Below are 18,091 nucleotides of genomic sequence, written 5' to 3'. Positions count from 1 at the left end.
TTTATTCATTTCCTCATTTCCCTTCCTCACTGGGCTATTTTCCCCTATTGGAGCCCTTGGGTTTATAGCATCTTACTTTTCCAACTAGGGTTGTAGCTTGGATAGTAATAATAATAACAACAGTATTGTCCATACCTGAAGTGTGTTGTCCTCAGAGCAAGTGGCTTGACTTCTACTATTCTATAGGGGAGCTCCAGGTTTGAAATAGAGCCAAGAGTGTGTTTGTGTTTCAGAAAGACGTCACTTTTTTTTTTAAGGAAGAGAAACGGAAACTGGAGAGTTTTAATAACGAGTTCCCCGAACCAAAATAACTATTCTTACTGCACTGCACTGTAATTGTTTAGTGGCCTCTTTCCTCTTTGTTAGGGTAGAAGAGACACTTTAGCTATGGTAAGCAGCTCTTCTAGGAGAAGGACACTCCAAAGTCAAACCATTGTTCTCTAATCTTGGATAGTGCCATAGCCTCTGTAATATGGTCTTCCACCGTCTTGGGTTAGAGTCCTCTTGCTTGAGGGTACACTCAGGCACACTGTTTGATCTTATATCTTATTTCTCTTCCTCTTGTTTTGTTAAAGTTTTTATAGTTTATAAAGTGATATTCATTCTAATATTGTTGCTCTTAAAATATTTAATTTTTCCTTGTTTCCTTTCCTCACTTGGCTATTTTCCCTGTTGGAGCCCCTGGGCTTATAACATCCTGCTTTCCAACGAGGGTTGTGGCTTAGCAAATAATAATAATATTTAGACTTTAGCGAGGGCTGTTACGTTTCCTCCATCGGTTCCAAGAACCGAGTAGATTGGCCTAGCATGAAAACAAACAAAAAAGGTTCCCTCATTACCAATCAAATTGGGACTGTGTCCGATGCTAGAGATTCATATCCTTATCAAAACATCACAAAATGATAGAAAACGTAAACAGAAAGGATTTAATTAAGAAAAAGACCCTCAATCCCTTCCATCAGCTGACTGTGACAACAAATTGACGACTTGCCATATTCATTTTCTTGGCGTTCCCGAACAACTTTTCAAAGGAAAAATATCCTAAAAATTGATAGAAAATAAAAACTATAATCATAAAGACGGAGCATATTAAGTCTCACATGTTCCACAGTTACCAAACAGTTAAAATAATTAGCAAAATTATATAGATGGCGGACATCTACGTCAGGTTTAACGCCCCCTCAATCAGTCGCAGTGTAAACATATGCTTATTGCGCCCTTTAGAGGGCTACTAGCCCCTTCAAACGTAGTTCAGCGTAAAGACCATTTCACATAGAATATGTATGATATATAATTCATAGATAAATACTCACCCAACTGTGCAAAAACACTTCATGAATGTAGAATTCCCTGACATGCTCTGCAACATCGACAACAAGTCCTACAGAAAACTATTCAATAATGCGTCCCAATGATGTACATGGATGCAATAATAATAAAGAAAAATTTTCATGTGCTGCTCAATGTGACTGTATCTACATTACAATAGAATATTTGATATTTTTAAAATGGTTTAGATACTATTTTTTATGTTGGTACTTTGATTTTACTTAAGAAATAGACTTAAAATATTATCCACACTAACTGTTTCAATACATTCGAACACTGGTATTCAGTCAGTTGACTGAGTGTTATGACCAATTTATGGAACATATCATAGCATTAGATATAATTTTCATATGATTATTTTATAAGTTTGACAAATTTTAAGTTTGTGGTATATGAATAGAGAAATATATGATCTACCAGTTAAGAACCATTTCGTTGTTTTCATCTGGGGTCTATTATTCTTTCGTTCAGTATCCTTTACGGAAAGCCAAAATATGATCGCTCGACTATATCTAATCTGTTCGAGCTTTGACTTTGTCTTCGCTTTAGATTAATAGAATTGTGCAAATATACGGTACTATATGATATGGTATAGAATAATATATTTGAATGATTTGAAAATAAGTTATTTATATTTTAGGCAATATTATAATATAGAGCAGTAAGCTTGGCAATATTAGCCAAGTAAACAAGATATCGATAACAAAATCAAACAAAAGCTGTTTTCAAAACTCTTTAAAAGAAGTAAGAACGAGAAGTTTTCACTATGGTCGACGCCATTTTCCGAAAGTCTGTCGTCCGAGCAAGTACACACCATATCGCCAATAATGTTTGCCGTCAGAAATACAGTTAGTGCCATTGCTCGGGCCAATTCTATGATGGTTATGCCTAAGAGAACAAACATCATTTCGGGGCCACCTACGAACAAGATTTCTGGAATTGTAAGTATATGAAACTCATTGTTGCGTCATTGCCATATTACCGGAATAGTCAGCTGATGGCTGTTGAAAGACATCAGTGTAACTGTTAACTTATGGTGGTGTTATTCAGTGTTCATACAGTTGGGTAGATAACTTTCAACATACTCTTTTGTTCTAAGGCGTAGGCATTATCTATGACGGTCTGACCGGTATACAAACTTAACATATTCGCCTAACCTTGCGAGGCTTGTAACCGGAGGAATGGTCTGCACATAGGACGTCGTGTAAATAGATATCATAACATTTACACGTTTGTATAATATTTAGTAAAGGGTAAAGTTTTACTGTATAATTCCCCACCCAAATCCCTGAGTTCCCACAGGGCCCCCCATTATATATATATATATAATATATATATATATATATATATATATATATATATATATATATATATATATATATATATTATCTCAAACTATTCATTTCTGACAGGAACGAGTGTCATTTTCGTAGAGAATGAACCTTTTTCTGTAGAAGTAAAAGTAGTTTTTTTCCCTAGGTTACATTACCCTGTAATACAGTATGATAATACTTATTGTTCTGTACACTCACAATTCACGTATGGTATTGCCATCAGTGCACTTTCACAGTGCATCGTTTGACTTTGCTAAAGGGTCCTTACATTGTTCCTTTGACTCCTAAATGTACTCGCTTCATTTTTCCCTCTTCCTGAAGAGCCTCTTAATTTTCACTTCATAGTGGAACAGCAGGGTTTATACATACTGTGTGATTAATGGCCTCACAGGCCCCAACACTTGTTTACATAAATGCAATCCAAATTTACATGGAAGAAAGATCTTTAAGTATGATGCTATGTAGGAACCTTTGTATCTAAGTGTCCAGTTCCTCCCTTGTGGATAAAAAATAGACATCAACTAACCTCAACTTTCCCCCCCTAACCTAACCTACAACATGTGTCCTTACCTAACAAAGGGGTAGGGGGGCTGGCGGCCCCCTGCGAACCCCTTTTACACTGCCGTAATCATACATGCAGGTGGCCACTATCATACATACACCCCGCTATGTATGTACGAGATATGTGCATGACATTTTTTCCATTTGATTATACAAAAATTGGGTTAATACTGTATATGATAGTTTAGTTTTCTGTAATTATCTAAGACATCGGATAAATACATAATTAGGTTGTTTCTACTTTTATTTTCTAGTTAAACTGAAATTCTGTATAAGAAATGGACGTTTGCCGGTTATTTAGGCACTTGAGTAAAATATGATACTCTAAATCTTAGCCAGATACAAGAACCATACATTTTACCTACTTGCTATATTGTGGTTACTTTCTGACCATGAATATAGTTTTCCTATCCCCCTTATGAAAATAATTATGGGAGATAAGTGGGAAACTGGGTTTTGGGTTGGGAACACAAAAATTAGTAATTTACAGCAATAATAATGGTCAGAAAGGCATAATAAAGACAGGATAACCAGTTGGAATATTATATGCTTCATATAATTACCGAAATTCGTATCACGCTCGGACGTGGATTGTTTCACTTATGAATAAACACAATCTCAGTGCTACTCTGTTCTGGTAAGTGATGCAAGGGTGTGGGTCCTTGTTTCAGGGATATTTTTACTCAACTGAGAGCATTTAAAAGAAAAAAAATGTACTTCTCTTTTGGAGACATCATCTTGTGACAGTAGTTATGCAGGAACTGAAGGGGAAGGGTGAGGAAAAAAATGACAGCTGCAGATCAATATTGGGGAACTAGTGTATAAATAATGGAAAATTCTTAATTGGTTAAAAAGGCTAGGTATTGAATGATTACATCATAAAAAAAAAAAAAAAAAAAAAAAAGCAGCAGGTGAAAGCGAATGCAAAAAGAAACAATTGACTGAAACATACATAAAAATGAAATGGTGTTCACAATTTAATTGATCAATTCATGAGTTATGCCCCAGCCCTTATTAACCCTTTTACCCCCAAGGTATTTGGAACTTGCCAACCCTTAACCCTCAGGCGTTTTCTTTTTCAAGCACATTTTGCAATATATTTTTTTTTAAATTGCACTAACAGCCTTAATTTTTGTCATAGAAAGGTCAGGTTGGTCTCATTATTTTGGAAAATGCCTGAAGTTTCTCATAACGTTATCAAAAATATGCAAAAAAAATGTAAATAGTTTTTTGCAAGGACGTACCGGTACGTCCATGGGGGGGAAAGGGATGAGTTTTGTGAAAGGGTTAATACAGTATAGAGAAAAAATGTCAAACTAGGTAGCAGTCGTCCATATCTTATCGAAAATTCCAGTTTTGCTAGAAAAGGGTGTATCATATATCAATCGGCATTTGTTCCTACACATAATGCAAACCTTTGACCTTTAATAGTAGTATGACTTCAGCAAAGATGGAAGCGGGTGTAAACACTGCTGGGTAGCGAGGAATCCTTACCCACTCACCAGGTAGCTTAACCTTCACATTGACTTTGGGAGCCGATGAGTACTGATGTACTTTTTGGTGTTCTCTTCTGTTTGTTTTTAGTCTGCTTTTTTTTTCTTTCTTTTTTTGATGTTTGTGTGTGCAGGTTTTTGTGATGGATTTGCACTGTTCGTCATTAGCTGTAATGAAATTGATTATTGTGCAACCTGCTGGATTTCTGGAGACAATAACTGTTGCTGTCCTTTTGCCTCATCAGTGGAGAAGCTTCTAGTGGAAAGTGGGGGAGTGGCGCCCTTGGATATGTCCCTGGATGTTGTTGACATACCATTTATTGTTGCTGAGGACCTGTTGGCAGTGGAACCCTCAGCCATGGTGAAGAAGCATCATTGCTCCCCATCACTTGTTGCCAACAATAAAATTTTACCAAAGCACAAGACAACTGATCAGAAGTCTAGTGGGACATCTCCAGGTGCATGGTTTCATAGAAGTAGCAGCATTGCATCAAAGCCTTCTCGAGGGGAGTTATTACTGGCCCTACTGGTCAAGACAACGCTACACTTTAGTCCCTCTCCTGCCCAGGGACACTTCGGTATCTCCACCCATTGAAACACCCTGACGAGCAAAGAAAGCTGCCCTTATGGCCTCTGACGCTGATCGTGCTATGGATGAGCTACAGAGGAATCACCAACACATAAATAAGGTTGATCGTCGGAGATCCGCTTTGTCATCAGAGGAGTCGCCCCGATGAGCAGAGGGAGCACGCAAGGCCATAGAAGAGTGGTGACCCACATGCACGAACACAGAAGCTTCAGAAGTTTCCTGACAACCAACGATCTGAACACTCCTGAGCTGTTCCCTGGTCACTTCCCAAGTTTGAAGGGATTGGATCATCAGTCCTCATGTGCACGAACACCTAGTTTGTTGCCAAGTTCCCAGAATTGACTAAAGTTCAAGGAAGGCAATGCCTTCTCCACTGACAAGAAGGAACATGGGGCTAAAGGACTCACTCAAAGTTTTCCTATTGGTTCTCCAGGTTGTTTAGTCAACTCTTCCGTGGAAGGTCGGCTAAGTGCCAGAAACCAACCTCCTAGATTTGAAGGATACGATACGGTTTGCCATCAGTAGCAAGTGCTTTATGATTGTCTAGGAGGAAAGACATCACATTAGGTGAACCTGAAGGAAACGCACATGATACATAGCCTTCAGTCCCTGTTTACTCCTCCCTGTCCTCTATGCTTGTTTTGCTGCTGAATACCAGAGCTTCAGACTGCCTTCCCCTTGAGCGTTCTCTCTCACCTGTACAATATTTGCCCGTTTGTGTTTTTCGAGTTTTTTTTTTTTTTTTTTTCGACTAGCTCTAGGACAGACAGCTGATCTCCTTTGTCAATGATCAGAAAATTGTGTGCTTTTGAAACCCAGTCACGTGACCAGGCAGTAATATTTTTATTATTATTAATACTAGCCAAGCTACAACCCTAGTTGGAAAAGCAAGATGCCATTAGCCCAAGGGCTCCAACAGGGAAAAGTAGCTTAGTGAGTAAAGGAAACTAGGAAATGTATAAAATGACATAAGAAGTAATGACAAATTAAAATGAAATAATTTTAAAAAACTTTAACATTAAAACATAGTTCATATATAACTTTAAAAAGACTTATGTCAGCCTGTTCTACATAAAAACATTTGCTGCAACTTTGAACTTTTTGAAGTTCTACTGATTCAACTACCCGATTAGGAAGATTATTCCACAACTTGGTCACAGATGGAATAAAACTTCTGAAATACTGTGTAGTATTGAGCCTCATGTTGGAGAAGGGCTGACTATGAGAATTAACTGCCTGCCTAGTATTACAAACAGGATGGAACTGTCCAGGAAGATAATGTAAAGGATGGTCAGAATTATGAAAAATCTTGCAACATGCATAATGAACTATTTGAATGACTGTGCCAAAGATTAACATGTAGATCAGGATTAAGAAATTTAATAGACCGTAAGTTCCTGTCCAACAAATTAAGATGAGAATCAGCAGCTGAAAACCAGACAGGAGAACAATACTTGAAACAAGGTAGAATGAAGGAATTTAAACATTTCTTCAGAATAGATTGATTACCGAAAATCTATAAATACTTTCTCAATAAGCCAATCTTTTGTGCAATTGAAGAAGACACAGACCTAGTGTGTTTTTCAAAATCAAATTTGCTGGCGAGAATCACACCTAAAATTTTAAGAGTCACACAAAGTTAGAGAAACATTATCAATGCTGAGATCTGGATGTTGAGGAGCACTTGTCCTTGACCTACTTACAATCATACTTTGAGGTTTGTTAGGATTCAACTTCATGCCCCATAATTTGCGCCATGCACTAATTTTAGCTAGATCTCAATTAAGGGATTCTGCAACCCCAGATCTACATTCGGGAGATGGAATTGATGCAAAGAGAGTAGCATCATTTGCATATGCAAGAAGGTTGTTTTCTAGGCCAAACCATATGTCATGTGTACAGTATATAGTAAGAAAAGTAATGGGCCAAAAACACTACCCTGTGGAACACCGGATATGCCATTCATATACTCACTATGGTGACCATCAAGGACCAGATTATGCTGATAATGCATTCATGGCACCATAAGGAGGAAAATTGCCGTCATTGCTGCATGACCGAGGTCTTCCAACTGAACAATAACGTCCCCTGTAACTTTCCTTGTCAGGGTGAACTCCTTGTATTCCAAGTTAACACACCAGTGATTGCTCCAGGGTTACTGAAAGCAATGACTTCCCTATTCTTCTGTTTTCAGATCGCTTATGGAACGGCTGATTGGATTTTGAGTTCCCTAATGACAGGGTTCCTGTCATTAGGTGGATGTGAGGATGGTGGAGACACTGGGAGTACTGTACTTGAACAGTTCAGGGAAATGGTTCATGGAAGTAAAATCTGCTTGCAACCTTCTGGAATTCCAACGATGCTTCTGCGATCTTTCTTATTCTACATTCAGGAGTCCTTTCATTAGGTGGATCCGAGGACAGTTGAGACACAAATTAGTGTACTTCAACACCTTAGGGACCTGGTTCATGGAGGTAAAATCTGCTTGCAACTTTCTGGAAGTCTAACAATGCTTCTGCGATCTTCCTTGTCTTACCTTTAGGAGTCCTGTCATTTGGTGGATGTGAGGAAGGTGGAGACACTGGAAGTCCTGTACATGAACACCTCGGGGAACTGGTTCATGGAAGTAAAATCTGCTTGTAACCTTCTGGAAGTCCAACAATGCTTCTGCGATCTTCCTTATCTTACCTTTAGGGGTCCTGTCATTTGGTGGATGTGATGACAGTGGAGACACTGGAAGTACTGTACTTCAACACCTCAGGGAACTGGTTCATGGAAGTAAATTCTGCTTGCAACCTTCTGGAAGTCCAACAATGCTTCTGCTATCTTCCTTATCTTACCTTCAGGGGTCCTGTCATTTGGTGGATGTGAGGACAGTGGAGACACTGGAAGTACTGTACTTCAACACCTGGGGGAAACGGTTCATGGAATTAAAATCTGCTTGCAACCTTCTGGAAGTCCAACAATGCTGCTGCGATCTTCCTTATCTTACCTTCAGGGGTCTGTTATTAGGTTTATGTGAGCACGGTGGAGACACTGGAAGTACTGTACTTCAACACCTTAGGGAACTGGTTCATGGAAGTAAAATCTGCTTGCACCCTTCTGGAAGTCCAACAATGCTTCTGCAATCTTCCTTATCTTACCTTCAGGGGTCCTGTCATTAGGTGGATGTGAGGACAGTGGAGACACTGGAAGTACTGTACTTCAACACTTGGGGGAAACGGTTCATGGAATTTAAATCTGCTTGCAACCTTCTGGAAGTCCAACAATGCTTCTGCGATCTTCCTTATCTTACCTTTAGGGGTACTGTCATTAGGTGGATGTGAGGACAGTGGAGACACTGGAAGTACTGTACTTCAACACCTTAGGGAACCAGTTCATAGAATTAGAATCTGCTTGCAACCTTCTGGAAGTCCAACAATGCTTCTACGATCTTCCTTATCTTACCTTCAGGGGTCCTGTCATTAGGTGGATGTGAGGACGGAGACACTGGGAGTACTGTACTTGAACACCTCAGGGAACTGGTTCAGGGAAGTAAAATCTGCTCACCACGTTCTGTATGTCCAAACAAGCTTCTGTAATCTTCCTTATAGGTTTTAAGTCCAAGACGTGGTAGATAACAATCCACTTGTGGGGGCCACAAGCAAGGGAGTTCTGTTTCATTGACCTATTTTTGCTGTTGGTCAAGCAGTTGTGCCTTGGGTCTGCTAAAAATGTAGTAGTGTAGAGTTGTATGCAAGATCCATTCCATCCCTAGGAAGGTTCTGCTAGATATGCTCAATCACCAGGGGCTCAGAGGAAGGTCACTGACTCTTTACGTTTGTATGTGACGAAAGGATTCTTATTTCTTGGTATCACCATTAAAAAATCTGTTTCACCTCCTACTAATTTAGAATTTCAATTCTATAACAGTATCCAGTAAAGCATGCTGCTTTTCCATTCTTGGGAATTCGGCAACTTTCGGTTCTCTCACCAATAGGCTAGACCCTTCGATACCGTAGCCTTTCCACATGTCACTGTCTTGCCAAGCTTGGTCTGTAGACGAGTCCAATTTTGGGGGCTCTATGATGTACCACACTTGAGTGGCATTCATATTTGCCGATGCTCCACTATACGCCAGTAGAACTTACGTCAGCTAATGGGACCTTCCGAGGTTTATTCGGGGAGCCTCTTTGCCTTGAAGTGCAGTTTGCTTCATCATCCTATGCAGAGGAAGCCCCTCTCAGTCTCGGCTGGAAGATTGTCACTAAACATTTAAGTAGACCTCAGAGTGTAGAGCTCAACATTTGGAGGACCACCCTAAGCTCAGGAGTAGCTTCGAATGGTCCTTCTGCTCCTGGAACTCAAGGCCCTTAGGGGTATCGCTTGCCTTTTTAGGTCCTTGATCAACCAGCATACGGAACTGACCCCTAACCCCTACACTAGTCATGAACCTCAGCCCAAGCATTACGATGAGCACGCCGCATGTTATAAGTCATTCTTAATAAAGGTAGGCTTACTTCTCGACCCAAGCATTACAATGAGCATACTACATATCATGAGTCATTCTCAATGAAGGGAGGCCTACTTCTCCCTTGTCCAGAGTTTTAGATTTCTAGCCTGGCACAACTCCATCCTCTTTTAGCAGGGTGCAGGATGACAGTTCTTTGAGGACATAGCATCGCTGGTTAGAGATCTTGGATATTCTTGTAGAGCACCCTGCGCTGAAAGGATGGATTGATATCCAATACTTTATTTTTCTCCTGACACATTCACCCTCAACTGTGAAATTCAAGAAATATCACCCCTTTTCAAATGCACAAAGTCAGGGATATCAGATCATCCCTAATCTTCAAGAAGAACCAGTCAGTAGCACTAGGCCTGAAAGTAGGAGTCTGGCATAGCAGAGAACCCTCGCTGCTCACTAGCCTACCAATGGGAGTTTACCCACAGGTCCAGGAATAACCTTATCCTTAGGTGTGCGGTAGTTACTCAACAAGCAGTGTTGTGAACTTGCCTCCCTCAGGGGACAAGTGCAGTAGATGCAGGTGAATCTCGTGACCAAATAACATTTCTGAGGATGGGTGTAATGTATGCCCCACTCTTCATATGGCCATACATTCAGACAGTAGCCTTTGGGGTATAGGTTCCTCCATGACTGCTTACCAGTCTCCCGTTAGGAACCTAACCTAAACACCTGTGACATCATGCACAGGTTGTTGGGAGGTTGAGAGGAGTCATCACTTTCGCATCTCCCCAAAGAGTATGCCCCTCTATCTTGCCGCTGTGCCAACTATTTCAGCGAACTTTCTCCATCACTATTGTTGGGGACATAAATTCCCTCATTCCTTGGTGAAGTCAGGAATGCTTCTTACCCCTTGAGGACGAAGGGTCTTTCCTCTACAAATAGAGGAGTTGCTTTTACCTTCTCCTAAGGGGTGGTCATCTCAGGCATACAAAGGTCAATGTATCCTGTCACATTCAGAGCACCAACCGAGAGAGTGTTTTGGCACCCATGCATCCGCTGTACTACAATTCCACAGAACATGGCCAATGTTCGTGTTTTTAACATGCGCTCGAGACCTCTCTCTCAAATCAGGGTCTACTAAAAGTTTATAGGCATTGACCTGATCCCTGCTTACTACTGCAGAGTACAAATTGATGAGAATTGATTCTTTCCTGCTCCAATTGAGGAGGACAGTAAGACCTTGCCTCCTCCCATGACTACATTCTAACCCTACTTATTTGTATCATGTAGCCAGTTTTAGTCGCTCACGTTCCCCTTCAGTTTCTTTGACTTGCACCCCAGAGGTGCGTTGAGAGCCAAAGGATGGTCCGGAGAAGTGGAAAAACTCCTCTGTTTCCTAATCAGGATCCTTATCATACTCCACCTCCACCAGTTAGTCTCAAGGTCCCATCACAAGGTGCGTCATCCTCCATCATCATCGATGACTCTGGAGTTTCCTCTCGAGATGGATCCTTTCAACCAAGCAGTTGTCCCTTTAGAGGTTCATGCTTCAGGCCCTTGGGAAGAATCTTTTATGAAGGTGCTGAGCATCATTGGAAGACTTAATGGGCTTAGGAGAGTCCCCTTGCACCTGTCGTTAGATGTACAGCACTATAATAGATGGGTTCCCCCCCACCTTGCACTTGTCGTCAGGAGATGTACAGTTCAATAATAGATGGGTTTTTCCCGGAACCTCAGAGTTCATGGCATAATCTGGATGTTCTATGGTCCTCAATAGACTTTTGACACTTTAGAACGTGTACAGTAGAGAAGTAGGTTTCAGATTCAGGTGACTCCCTGAAAGCTGCAAGACCATTGAAACTGTTGACACCTGCCCTTTCACGGTAACATAAGTTTCACGTACTGAAGGAGTGCATCCCAACCCATTGCCTATCGACACAGACGTTACAACTCTGATGGTAGGGGTGTCTTGGGAATAGCTAGCTTAGCAATCATCAGACTAGTCCACCGGTACACGTGGTGGATGGAACTTCAACTCCTTCGGCATTGTACATGCTTAGGTTTTGAGTTCCTGGGATAAGTGTTCCAGCAAGTTGGAATGGGGCTTGCTCCTGCCTAATGATGAGTCTCCTAAGTAAAGGAAGATTGTTTGTTTGTATTTATGTTGAAATAAATGATAAATTTTTTAAAGTAATTTGTAGTATTCCTAACTACTGTACTGTATACAAACTTGATTCCTTTACTGATACTTTTCCACCAACACAAACCCCCTAGAAAATCCTAACTGCTATCTTGAGTTAGTTGTCAGTAAGCTAACAGGGGCTGGCCGCCTCCCTGCTACCGGCAGGTAACTACCAATCGGTCGTTAACACCTCTTTTTAAATTTTCATTAGCCGTAATCCCAGCTTCGCTGTTATTGTCCTCCTATGTGAAGGACTTGAGTTTGTATGATTAGGAAAAATACAAATTATTTTTAGAAATTTGTCATTTATTCTTTGAGGGGAAGAATTTTTGGAATGGTTTTCATATTAATTGAGGATATCTGCATCGTATGGGAGACTGACCATACGACATTGTACAATGCACTAGTACCAGATATGATCTGTAAAGATTAGGGTAATACATTGGTTTGTATATTATATTGTATGCTTGTTAAGTTTAATAGTGCAGTGCTTTACCATGGAAGTTATTTGCTTTGTTATTCTTAGTGAATTTTTTTTTCTTTGCAGGAGAAGGTGTTTCATTATTCAGCAATAGCTGTTGGATTAATGTTCATCCCAGGTTGGGTGCTAGTACACATGAAGGAATACAATGGCCGCGAGGGCAAAGCTTAAATTTATTCAAGATATTTATACGTGTACTGTATGTTGAGATATTTGTTTAATTTGAATATTTCAAAAAACATAATTCTGTAAATATATTGGTAAAGTAACCTTGGCTATTTTTATAACCTAAAGTTTGAAGTCTTTTGCCGGTGGATCTTGTTCTTACAGCACCGAAAATATCGGGAAAAGCTGCATGGATTTTTAAGTTTCATGAAGTAATTTATTGTCTTATCATCTGACTAGATTCAAGTAAATTACCCTAGAGGAAGTTCAGTATGTAGCCAAAACAGTTGTCGATCCTGAACCTATTACACAACCTGAGGTCGAGAAAATAGTTTCACTCGGGAGATCCATGGGGCTGGTCATTGATGAGGATGACATTAACGAGCATTTGAAGAGCACCAAGAGGAGCATATGACAGACGACCGGAAGAAGTTGGAGGCCATATAACTAAAAGTCGTTCAGGAATAGTTCTGTGGCGGTGAGGAGGAGGACAGAGATAGGAGTACTGTACTACTATGGAAGAAATTGAGATGGTATTTTATTATTATACTGGAAACTGGCAGTTTTAAATATTAAACTTAGCCGGTGAATATATAATAGCTGACGTCTCGGACGGCTCGACAGAAACACAAAAACTCGCGAGCGATCGCCATGAAGGTTGCGGGTGTGCCCACCAGCGCCGACTATCGGCCAGATACCGCATATACATGTAAACAGCCTCAGTTCTTCTCTGTCGGTCTTGTCGACAAGTTGATTCCACTCGCTGTTAACCTGGAGTTTTTTCGTCATTCTTGGTGAAGTACTTCCTTTTGGTTTTGAGCTTTCTCAGTGACAGGTGTTTTTCTCTTCAATTAAAACTCTTGAACCCTTTTTTGGATAGCGTTTATTGTTGATGACTTTGGATTGTTTTTGGATTGTCTTGGACTTTTCAAAATGGCGGACCCTTCTCCTATTCCTAAATTTCGTAAATGTAATGCTAGGGATTGTAACAAACGTCTTCCTAAGGCCTCTCTCGACCCACATATCGTGTGTTCTAATTGTCGGGGTAAAACCTGCCAATTAGGAGATCGGTGTGATGAGTGCGTGGTACTTAAGGAATTCAACTGGCTATAGTTTGATAAATATTCTCGTAAGCTTGAGAGAGATAGGGTGAGGAGAAGCTCCTCTGGGTCATTGGATTTTTCCTCCTCCCATGCCCCTGAACCTAATCCTTCCCCTGTAGTAGTTGTACCTGAACCCTCTACTAGCACTCATGAACCATCCATGCGGGATATGTTGCTTGCCATTCAAGCTTTGGGCGAGAGAATTGAGTCCTTAGCATCGGACCGTAATCAACTCATGGCGGATGTGAATGTGTTAAAGTGTCAGAGTGCCAATTCAGAAAATCGTGGGGATAAAGTGATTAGTGCGCAAAGTGTTTTTAGTGTTGCGACCGAGGGTTCGTCTGTTCGTGCTTGTCGTTCTCCTAGTCCGAGACCTCTTTCAGGCTCCCATGCACCAGGGAGAAGTAATGTCGTAGGACTTATGGGGACGAGAGGCTTTAACCAACGAACAGACGTTCCCTCTATGGTATCGGGCGTGTCTCGTCAAGACCGCCCCTACCATAAGACGAGCGAGGCTGTTTTCTCCTCGTCATCCGAAGGCTTCTCGCGAAAGAAACCTTGGAGCAAAGTTTCTAGACCCTTAAAGCGGAAGTCAGTCCCTTCAGGACAGGTCCAGCGTCCTGGCTGTAGCCATTGGGACAGCTCTGACCCTTTGCAGTCGTCGGAAGACTGCTCGCCTCTTAAACGAAAGCGTAACACGGGCTCCGAGAGTCTCAGTAAAGGCAATGTTTTGCCGTCACAGACGTTACCATCGTCTCGGCCCGTACCGACTCCCGTTGATCCTAAATGGGTTGTCCTGCAGGATATGCAGAATAAGCTTGCCTCCCTTATGGAGGAGTATACCGTTGAGCAGGTTCACGATGATCCTCGCCGTTACGCTGATCGAGATCCTGGCCGTCAGCCGCCCAAACGAGCCTTTACTCGTCCTGTTGACGTTTCGAAAGGTGATGTCGGTAGTTTGTCACGTCAGTCACGTGACTTGGAGCCTCACTCGATGCAGTCCCGTGTTGACTTTCAGCCGCTGCCGCAGTCTCGTGTTGACATTCAGCCGCTGCCGCAAGCTCGTGTTGACGTTCAGGACGTTCGCCACCCAGCTCAGTTGCCTTGTTTTGACGTTGAGCGTCAAGCACCGCAGTCAAGGGTTGTTTTAACTGCTCAATCTAGGCAGTCAAGGCAGTCTCGACTTGACGTCGAGCGTCCTCCCGCTCCTGTTGTTGTTGCTGGTCAGTCCTTTCAGCAGTTACATGACGTAGCTTCCTTGACTGCTACTGATGCTCCTTTGCGTGTGGACTTTGCTTGTCAAGCTTTGCCACCGCGGCAGGTCTCTCCCTTGCTTGAGACTCATCAATTGTCGGACGAGGTTCCTTCAGATGAGGATGTTGCTGATCCTCCGCCTACTGATAATCCTTTGGATGTTTTGTCAGACGTTGAAGAGCCTAAGGCTGCGCAACCTTCTATGGATTTTAAGAAAATCATGATGATTTTTAAGGATCTTTTCCCAGACCATTTTGTTACTGCTGCTCCTCGTTCGCCTCCGTCAGAGTTTGCGCTAGGCTTAGCTGCTGCCAAGCCTTCTTTTACTAAGCTAGTGCTCTCTCGCTCTTCTAAGAGGGCTTTACGTCTACTAGGCGACTGGTTGGTTACCAGGAGGAGTTTGGGGAAGACGGCCTTTGCCTTCCCTCCTTTTAAACTAGCTTCTAGAGCGAGCGTCTGGTATGACACGGGAGAAGTTCTCGGCTTGGGAGTCCCTGCCTCTGCCCATGGTGACTTCTCAAGCCTCGTAGACTCTCCCCGTCGCCTGGCCATGAGACGCTCTAAAATTTGTTGGTCCTCCTCGGACCTTGACCATCTCCTTAAAGGGGTTTACAGGGCCTTCGAAGTTTTCAACTTTTTAGATTGGTCTCTAGGAGCATTAAGCAGGAAGATCTCGTCTGCCGACAAGGATGTTTCCGTGCTTATTATGTCTTGTATGGACAAAGCCATCCGCGATGGCTCCAATGAGCTCGCCGCCACCTTTACGTCTGGAGTCCTGAAGAAGAGGGAAACCCTTTGCTCTTTCCTTTCAGCAGGAGTTACTCCCTGTCAAAGATCGGAGCTTCTTTTTGCCCCCTTATCGGCTGCCTTGTTTCCTCAACAGCTGATCAAGGACATTGCTGCTTCGCTTGTACAGAAGGATACACATGACCTGATGGCTACTTCTGCTCGCAAGGGAGCTCCTTCTTCATCTTTTGTTGTGAGGCCCAGAATCGATACTCCTGCGTCTAGATTTATCCCGCCCTTTCGTGGCAGAGCCCCCAGCAGGGGAGGCGCTCGTGCCGACGGAAAGAGAGGCAAGAGGAGAGGATCCAAGTCCTCCCGTGGCAGAGTCTGACTGCCCACGTCCTCAGACAGCGGTAGGGGCCAGACTGAACAACTTCTGGCAGGCCTGGGAGAAGAGGGGTGCAAACCAAGAGTCTGTGATGTTGCTCAAGGAGGGGTACAAAATACCTTTTGTACGCAGACCTCCTCTAGTAACAGTTCCTCTAGACCTCTCTCCTAGGTATCGAGAGGAGTCAAGGAGACAAGCTCTACATCAGCAGGTGTCTCTGTTGCTAGAGAAGGGAGCGGTGGTGAAAGTCTCGGACCTTCAATCACCGGGATTTTACAACCGTCTCTTCCTAGTCCCAAAGCATACGGGAGGTTGGAGGCCAGTGCTGGACGTCAGTGCGCTCAACGTTTTTGTTAGCAGCGGTCAGAGAGGGAGACTGGATGGTCTCTCTCGACCTGCAGGATGCGTACTTCCACATTCCTATTCACCCAGATTCTCAACCGTATCTGAGGTTTGTTTACAGGAATGTGGTGTACCAGTTTCGAGCACTGTGCTTCGGCCTCAGCCCTGCTCCTCTCGTGTTTACGAGGCTCATGAGGAATGTGGCAAAATTCCTTCATTTATCGGGAATTCGAGCCTCCCTGTACTTGGACGACTGGCTTCTCAGAGCATCGTCCCGTCATCGCTGTCTGCAGGACCTTCACTGGACGTTGGGTCTGGCAAAGGAGTTGGAACTGTTGGTAAACTTAAAAAAGTCTCAACTGATTCCATCCCAGACGATTCTCTATTTGGGGATGGAGATTCGCAGTCTAGTTTTTCGGGCTTTTCCGTCTGCCACCCGAATAGAGCAAGCCCTGCTCCAAGTCCGACTCATGCTGAAAAAAGACCGTTGTTCAGTAAGAGGTTGGATGAGCCTCGTAGGGACTCTGTCATCCCTGGAGCAGTTTGTCTCGCTAGGGAGACTTCACCTTCGCCCTCTCCAGTTCTATCTAGACTCACACTGGAACAAGAGCAAGACTTTAGAAGCTGTGTCAATCCCGGTCTCCGAGCCAGTAAAAGCATGCCTGAACTGGTGGGACAGCAACATAAGTCTGAGAGAGGGTCTGTCCCTGGCAGTCAAGAACCCAAACCACGTGTTCTCAGACGCGTCTGATTTGGGTTGGGGAGCGACTCTGGACGGTCGGGAATGTTCGGGTCTTTGGACGTCGGATCAGAAGAGCATGCACATCAACGGCAAGGAGCTGTTAGCGGTTCACTTGGCCTTGATGAGTTTCGAGAGCATTCTTCGAAACAAAGTGGTAGAGGTCAATTCAGACAACACCACAGCATTGGCGTACATCTCCAAGCAAGGAGGCACTCACTCCCACACACTGTTCGTCATCGCAAGGGACCTCCTCATCTGGTCAAAAAATCGAGGCATCTCCCTTTTGACAAGATTCATCCAGGGGGACTTGAACGTCTTGGCAGACTGTCTCAGTCGGAGAGGTCAGGTGATCCCCACGGAATGGACCCTCCACAAGGACGTGTGCAAGAGTCTTTGGGTGACTTGGGGTCAACCCTCCATAGACCTCTTTGCCACCTCGTTGACCAAAAGGCTCCCGACCTATTGCTCGCCAGTCCCAGATCCAGAGGCGACCCACATAGATGCGTTTCTACTGGACTGGTCTCACCTGGATGCGTACGCATTCCCACTGTTCAAGATCGTCAACAAGGTACTGCAGAAGTTCGCCTCTCACGAAGGGACAAGGTTGACGTTGGTTGCTCCCCTCTGGCCCGCGAGAGAGTGGTTCACAGAGGTACTTCAATGGCTGGTAGACGTTCCAAGGAGTCTTCCTCTAAGGATGGATCTCTTACGGCAGCCCCACGTAAGGGATCTTCATCAAAGCCTCCCCGCGCTTCGTCTGACTGCCTTCAGACTATCGAAAGACTCTCAAGAGCTCGAGGCTTTTCGAAGGAGGCAGCCAGAGCGATTGCGAGAGCTAGGAGAGCTTCTACCATCAAAGTATACCAGTCGAAGTGGGAAGTCTTTAGAGACTGGTGCAAGTCATCATCCATTTCCTCTTCCAGTACCTCTGTAGCCCAAATCGCAGATTTTCTCC

General features: G+C 43.1%; 1 long non-coding RNA gene across 1 annotated transcript; it reads left to right on the top strand.

The window, feature by feature from the left end:
• Positions 1-2,096: 2,096 nt before the first annotated feature.
• On the top strand, positions 2,097-12,686 carry LOC137644049 (uncharacterized). Its single transcript, XR_011045119.1, has 2 exons — positions 2,097-2,270; positions 12,483-12,686. It is a non-coding gene; the product is annotated as an uncharacterized lncRNA (long non-coding RNA).
• Positions 12,687-18,091: the final 5,405 nt, after the last annotated feature.

The sequence above is a fragment of the Palaemon carinicauda genome, chromosome 7 (genome assembly GCF_036898095.1).
Source record: "Palaemon carinicauda isolate YSFRI2023 chromosome 7, ASM3689809v2, whole genome shotgun sequence".
NCBI classification, from domain to species: domain Eukaryota; kingdom Metazoa; phylum Arthropoda; class Malacostraca; order Decapoda; family Palaemonidae; genus Palaemon; species Palaemon carinicauda.
Note: the sequence above shows the minus strand (reverse complement) of the source record. Positions and strands in the feature narration are given on the sequence as shown.